Source organism: Rhipicephalus microplus, unplaced genomic scaffold (assembly GCF_043290135.1).
Source record: "Rhipicephalus microplus isolate Deutch F79 unplaced genomic scaffold, USDA_Rmic scaffold_40, whole genome shotgun sequence".
Taxonomy (NCBI): Eukaryota; Metazoa; Arthropoda; class Arachnida; order Ixodida; family Ixodidae; genus Rhipicephalus; species Rhipicephalus microplus.
Genome location: NW_027464613.1, coordinates 799,184 through 806,425, shown reverse-complemented (window position 1 = coordinate 806,425; position 7,242 = coordinate 799,184).

Genomic DNA, 7,242 nt, shown 5'->3' with positions numbered 1-7,242 from the left:
AAACTCCACAACTTGAGACTCCACAACTAGAAACTCCACAACTTGAAACTCCACAACTAGAAACTCCACAACCATAAAGTCTACAACTGGAAACTCCACAACTAGAAACTCCACAACTAGAAACTCCGCAACTAGAGACTCCACAACTAAAAACTCCACAACAACAAACTCCACAAATAGAGACTCGGCAACTAGAAATTATATATCTAGAAACTCCACAACTAAAAACCCCACAACTAAAAACTCCACAACTAGAAACTCCACAACTAGAGACTCCACAACTAGAAACTCCACAACTAGAAACTCCACAACTTGAAACCTCACAACCTTAAGTTCCGCAACTAGAAAATCCACAGCTAGAGATTCCGCAACAAGAAACTCCATAACTAGAAACTCCACAACTAGAAACTCCACAACTAGAAATTCCGCAACTAGAGACTCCACAACTAGAAACTCCACAACTTGAAACTCCACAACTAGAAACTCCAAAACTAGAGACTCCGCATTTCCACAACTAGAAACTCCACAACTGGAAACTCCACAACTAGATACTCCACAACTAGAAACTCCACAACTAGAGACTCCCCAACTTGATACTCCACAACTTTGAACTCCACAACTTGATACTCCACAACTAGAAACTCCACAACTTTAAACTCCACAACTTGATACTCCACAACTAGAAACTCCACAACTTTAAACTCCACAACTAGAAACTCCGCAACCAGAAAATCTACAACTAGAAACTCCGCAACTAGAAACTCCACAACCAGAGACTTCGCAACTAGAAACTCCACAACTCGAAACTCCAAAACTAGAAACTCCACAACTAGAAACTCCACAACTAGAGACTCCGCAACTCCACAACTAGAAACTCAACAACTAGAGACTCCCCAACTAGAAACTTCACAACCAGAAACTCTACAAGTAGAAACTCCACAACTAGAAACTCCACAACTAGAAACTCCGCAACTAGAGACTCCACAACTAAAAACTCCACAACTAGAAACCCCACAACAACAAACTCCACAAATAGAGACTCGGCAACTAGAAATTCCATATCTAGAAAGTCCACAACTAAAAACTCCACAACTGGAAACTCCACAACTAGAAACTCCACAACTAGAAATAACACAACTAGAGACTCCGCAACTAGAAACTCCACAACCAGAGACTCTGCAACTAGAAACTCCGCAGCTAGAAACTCCACAAGTAGAAACTCCGCAACTAGAAACTCCGCAGCTAGAAACTGCACAACTACAGACTCCACAACTAGAAACTCCACCACCAGAAACTCCACAAATTGAAACCTCACAACCTTAAGTTACACAACTAGAAAATCCACAGCTAGAGATTCCGCAACTAGAAACACCACAACTAGAAACTCCACAACTAGAAACTCAACAACTAGAAACTCCGCAACTAGAGACTCCACAACCAAAACTCCACAACTTGAAACTCAGAACAAGAAACTCCACAACTACAAACTCCACAAATAGAGACTCGGCAACTAGAAATTCTATATCTAGAAACTCCACAAATAAAAACTCCACTAGAGACTCCGCAACTAGAAACTCCACAACCAGAGACTCTGCAACTAGAAACTCCGCAGCTAGAAACTCCACAAATAGAAATTCCGCAACTAGAAACTCCGCAGCTAGAAACTACACAACTGGAAACTCCACAACTAGATACTCCACAACTGGAAACTCCACAACTAGAAACTCCACAACTACAACTAAAGACTCCACAACTCGAAACTCCACAACTAGAAACTCCACAACCAGAGACTCCGCAACTCCACAACTAGAAACTCCACAACTGGAAACTCCACAACTAGATACTGCGCAACTAGAAACTCCACAACTAGAGACTCCACAACTTGAAACTCCACAACTTGAAACTCCACAACTTGAGACTCCACAACTAGAAACTCCACAACTAGAAACTCCACAACTAGAAGCTCCACAACTAGAAACTCTGCAACTAGAAATTCCATATCTAAAAACTCCACAACTAAAACGTTACAACTAGAAACTGCAAAACTAGAGACTTCACAACTAGAAACTTAACAACTAGAAACTCCACAACTAAAAACTCCACAACTGGAAACTCCACAACTTGAAACTCCGCAACTTGAAACTCCACAACTAGAAACTCCGCAACTAGATACTCCAACTGGAAACTCCACAACTAGAAGCTTCACAACTGGAAACTCCACAATTAGAGACTCCCCAACTGAAAACTCCACAACTTTGAACTCCACAACTTGATACTCCACAACTAGAAACTCCACAACTTTAAACTCCACAACTAGAAACTCCACAACCAGAAAATCTACAACTAGAAACTCCGCAACTACAAACTCCACAACCAGAGACTCTGCAACTAGAAACTCCACAACTCGAAACTCCACAACTAGAAACTCCACAACTAGTACCTCCACAACTAGAGACTCCGCAACTCCACAACTAGATACTCCACAACTAGAAACTCCACAACTAGAGACTCCCCAACTTGAAACTCCACAACTTTAAACTCCACAACTTGAGACTCCACAACTAGAAACTCCCCAACTTGAAACTCCACAACTAGAAACTCCACAACCAGAAACTCTACAACTAGAAACTCCGCAACTAGATACTCCACAACTAAAAACTCCACAACTAGAAACTTCACAACAACAAACTCCACAAATAGAGACTCGGCAACTAGAAATTCCATATCTAGAAACTCCACAACTAAAAACCCCACAACTAGAAACTCCACAACTTTAAACTCCACAACTTGAGACTCCACAACTAGAAACTCCACAACTAGAAACTCCACAACTAGAAACTCCGCAACTAGAGACTCCCCAACTAAAAACTCCACAACTAGAAACCCCACAACAACAAACTCCACAAATAGAGACTCAGCAACTAGAAATTCTATATCTAGAAAGTCCACATATAAAAACTCCACAACTGGAAACTCCACAACTAGAAACTCCACAACTAGAAATATTACAACTAGAGACTCCGCAACTAGAAACTCCACAACCAGAGACTCTGCAACTAGAAACTCCGCAGCTAGAAACTCCACAAATAGAAACTCCGCAACTAGAAACTCCGTAGCTAGAAACTACACAACTAGAGACTCCACAACTAGAAACTCCACAACTAGAAACTCCACAAATTGAAACCTCACAACCTTAAGTTACGCAAGTAGAAAATCCACAGCTAGAGATTCCGCAAAGAGAAACTCCATAACTAGAAACTCCACAACTAGAAACTTAACAACTAGAAACTCCGCAACTAGAGACTCCACAACTAGAAACTCCACAACTTGAAACTCCACAACTAGAAACTCCACAACTACAAACTCCACAAATAGAAACTCCGCAACTAGAAACTCCGCAGCTAGAAACTACACAACTGGAAACTCCACAACTAGATACTCCACAACTGGAAACTCCACAACTAGAAACTCCACAACTACAACTAAAGACTCCACAACTAGAAACTCCACAACCAGAGCCTCCGCAACTCCACAACTAGAAACTCCACAACTGGAAACTCCACAACTAGATACTGCGCAACTAGAAACTACACAACTAGAGACTCCACAACTAGAAACTCAAAACTTGAAACTCCACAACTAGAAACTCCACAACTAGGCACTCCAAAACTAAAAACTCTTCAACTAGAAACTCCTAAACTTGAGACTCAACAACTAGAGAATATACAAGTAGATACTTCAAACTAGAAACTCAACAACTAAAAACTCCACAACTAAAAACTCAACAACTGGAAACTGCACAGCTTGAGTATCCGCAACTTGAAACTCCACAACTTGAAACTCCACAGCTAGAAACTCCGCAACTAGAAACTCCACAACTAGAAACTCCACAACTAGAAATACCACAACTAGAGACTCCGCAACTAGAAACTCCACAACCAGAGACTCTGCAACTAGAAACTCCGCAGCTAGAAACTCCACAAATAGAAACTCCGCAACTAAAAACTCCGCAGCTATAAACTATACAACTAGAGACTCCACAACTAGAAACTCCACAACTTGAAACCTCACAACCTTAAGTTACGCAACTAGAAAATCCACAGCTAGAGATTCCGCAACTAGAAACTCCACAACTAGAAACTCCGCAACTTGAAACTCCACAACTAGAAGCTCCACAACTACAAACTCCACAAATAGAGACTCCGCAACTAGAAATTCCATATCTAGAAACTCCACAACTAAAACTTTACAACTAGAAACTGCAAAACTAGAGACTTCACAACTAGAAACTTAACAACTAGAAACTCCACAACTAAAAACTCCACAACTGGAAACTCCACAACTTGAAACTCCTCAACTTGAAACTCCACAACTAGAAACTCCGCAACTAGATACTCCAACTGAAAACTCCACAACTAGAAGCTTCACAACTGGAAACTCCACAATTAGAGACTCCCCAACTTAAAACTCCACAACTTTGAACTCCACAACTTGATACTCCACAACTAGAAACTCCACAACTTTAAACTCCACAACTAGAAACTCCACAACCAGAAAATCTACAGCTAGAAACTCCGCAACTACAAACTCCACAACCAGAGACTCTGCAACTAGAAACTCCACAACTCGAAACTCCACAACTAGAAACTCCACAACTAGAACCTCCACAACTAGAGACTCCGCAACTCCACAACTAGATACTCCACAACTAGAAACTCCACAACTAGAGACTCCCCAACTTGAAACTCCACAACTTTAAAATCCACAACTTGAGACTCCACAACTAGAAACTCCACAACAACAAACTTCACAAATAAAGACTCGGCCACTAGAAATTCCATATCTAGAAACTCCACAACTAAAAACCCCACAACTAAAAACTCCACAACTAGAAACTCCACAACTAGAAACTCTACAACTAGAGACTCCGCAACTAGAAACTCCACAGCCAGAGACTCTGCAACTAGAAACTCTGCAGCTAGAAACTCCGCAAACAGAAACTCCACAATTAGAAACTCCGATGCTAGAAACTCCACAACTAGAGACTCCACAACTAGAAACTCCACAACTGGAAACTCCACAACTAGAAACTCCACAACTTGAAACCTCACAACCTTAAGTTCCGCAACTAGAAAATCCACAGCTAGAGATTCCGCAACAAGAAACTCCATAACTAGAAACTCAACAACTAGAAACTCCACAACTAGAAATTCCGCAACTAGAGACTCCACAACTAGAAACTCCACAACTTGAAACTCCACAACTAGAAACTCCACAACTACAAACTCCACAAATAGAGACTCGGCAACTAGAAATTCCATATCTAGAAACTCCACAACTAAAAACTTTACAACTAGAAACTGCAAAACTAGAGACTTCACAACTAGAAACTCAACAACTAGAAACTCCACAACTAAAAACTCCACAACTGGAAACTCCGCAACTTGAAACTACACAACTGGAAACTCCACAACTAGATACTCCACAACTGGAAACTCCACAACTAGAAACTCCACAACTACAACTAAAGACTCCACAACTCGAAGCTCCACAACTAGAACTCCACAACCAGAGACTCCGCAACTCCACAACTAAAAACTCCACACCTGGAAACTCCACAACTAGATACTGCGCAAATACAAACTCCACAACTAGAGACTCCACAACTTGAAACTCCACAACTTGAAACTCCACAACTTGAGACTCCACAACTAGAAACTCCACAACTAGAAACTCCGCAACTAGAAACTCCACAAGTAGAGACTCGGCTACAAGAAATTTTATGTCTAGAAAGTCCACAACTAAAAACTCCACAACTGGAAACTCCACAACTAGAAACTCCACAACTAGAAATACTACAACTAGAGACTCCGCAACTAGAAACTCCACAACCAGAGACTCTGCAACTAGAAACTCCGCAGCTAGAAACTCCACAAATAGAAACTCCGCAACTGAAAACTCCGCAGCTAGAAACTACATAACTAGAGACTCAACAACTAGAAACTCCACAACTAGAAACTCCGCAACTAGAAACTCCACAACTTGAAACCTCACAACCTTATGTTACGCAACTAGAAAATCCACAGCTAGAGATTCCGCAACTAGAAACCCCACAACTAGAAACTCCACAACTAGAAACTCAACAACTAGAAACTCCGCAACTAGAGACTCCACAACCAGAAACTCCACAACTTGAAACTCCACAACTAGAAACTCCAGAACTACAAACTCCACAAAAAGAGACTCGGCAACTAGAAATTCCATATCTGGAAACTCCACAAGTAAAAACTCCCCAACTAGAGACTCCGCAACTAGAAACTCCACAACCACAGACTCTGCAACTAGAAACTCCGCAGCTAGAAACTCCACAAATAGAAACTCCGCAACTAGAAACTCCGCAGCCAGAAACTACACAACTAGAGACTCCACAACTAGAAACTCCACAACTTGAAACCTCACAACCTTAGATTACGCAACTAGAAAATCCACAGCTAGAGATTCCGCAACTGGAAACTCCCTAACTAGAAACTCCACAACTAGAAACTCCAAACTAGAAACTCCGCAACTAGAGACTCCACAACTAGAAACTCCACAACTACAAACTCCACAAATAGAGACTCGGCAACTAGAAATTCCAAAAATACAAACTCGGCAACTAGAAATTCCACAACTAGAGACTCTGCAACTAGAAACTCCACAACTAGAGACTCGGCAACTAGAAATTCCACAAATAAAGACTCGGCAACTAGAAATTCTATATCTAGAAACTCCACAACTAGAAACTGCAAAACTAGAGACTTCACAACTAGAAACTCAACAACTAGAAACTCCACAACTAAAAACTCCACAACTGCAAACTCCAAAACTTGAGACTCCGCAACTAGAAACTCAAAAAAATGAAAACTCCGCAACTAGAAACTCCGCAGCTAGAAACTACACAACTAGAGACTCCACAACTAGAAACTCCAAAACTCGAAACTCCACAACTGGAAACTCCACAACTAGGCACTCCACAACTAAAAACTCTTCAACTAGAAACTCCTAAACTTGAGACTCAACAACTAGAGAATCTACAATTAGAGACTTCAAACTAGAAACTCAACAACTAAAAACTCCACAACTAAAAGCTCAACAACTAGAAACTGCACAGCTTGAGACTCCGCAACTTGAAACTCCACAACTTGAAACTCCACAACTAGAAACTCCGCAACTAGAAACTCCACAACTAGGGACTCCGCAACT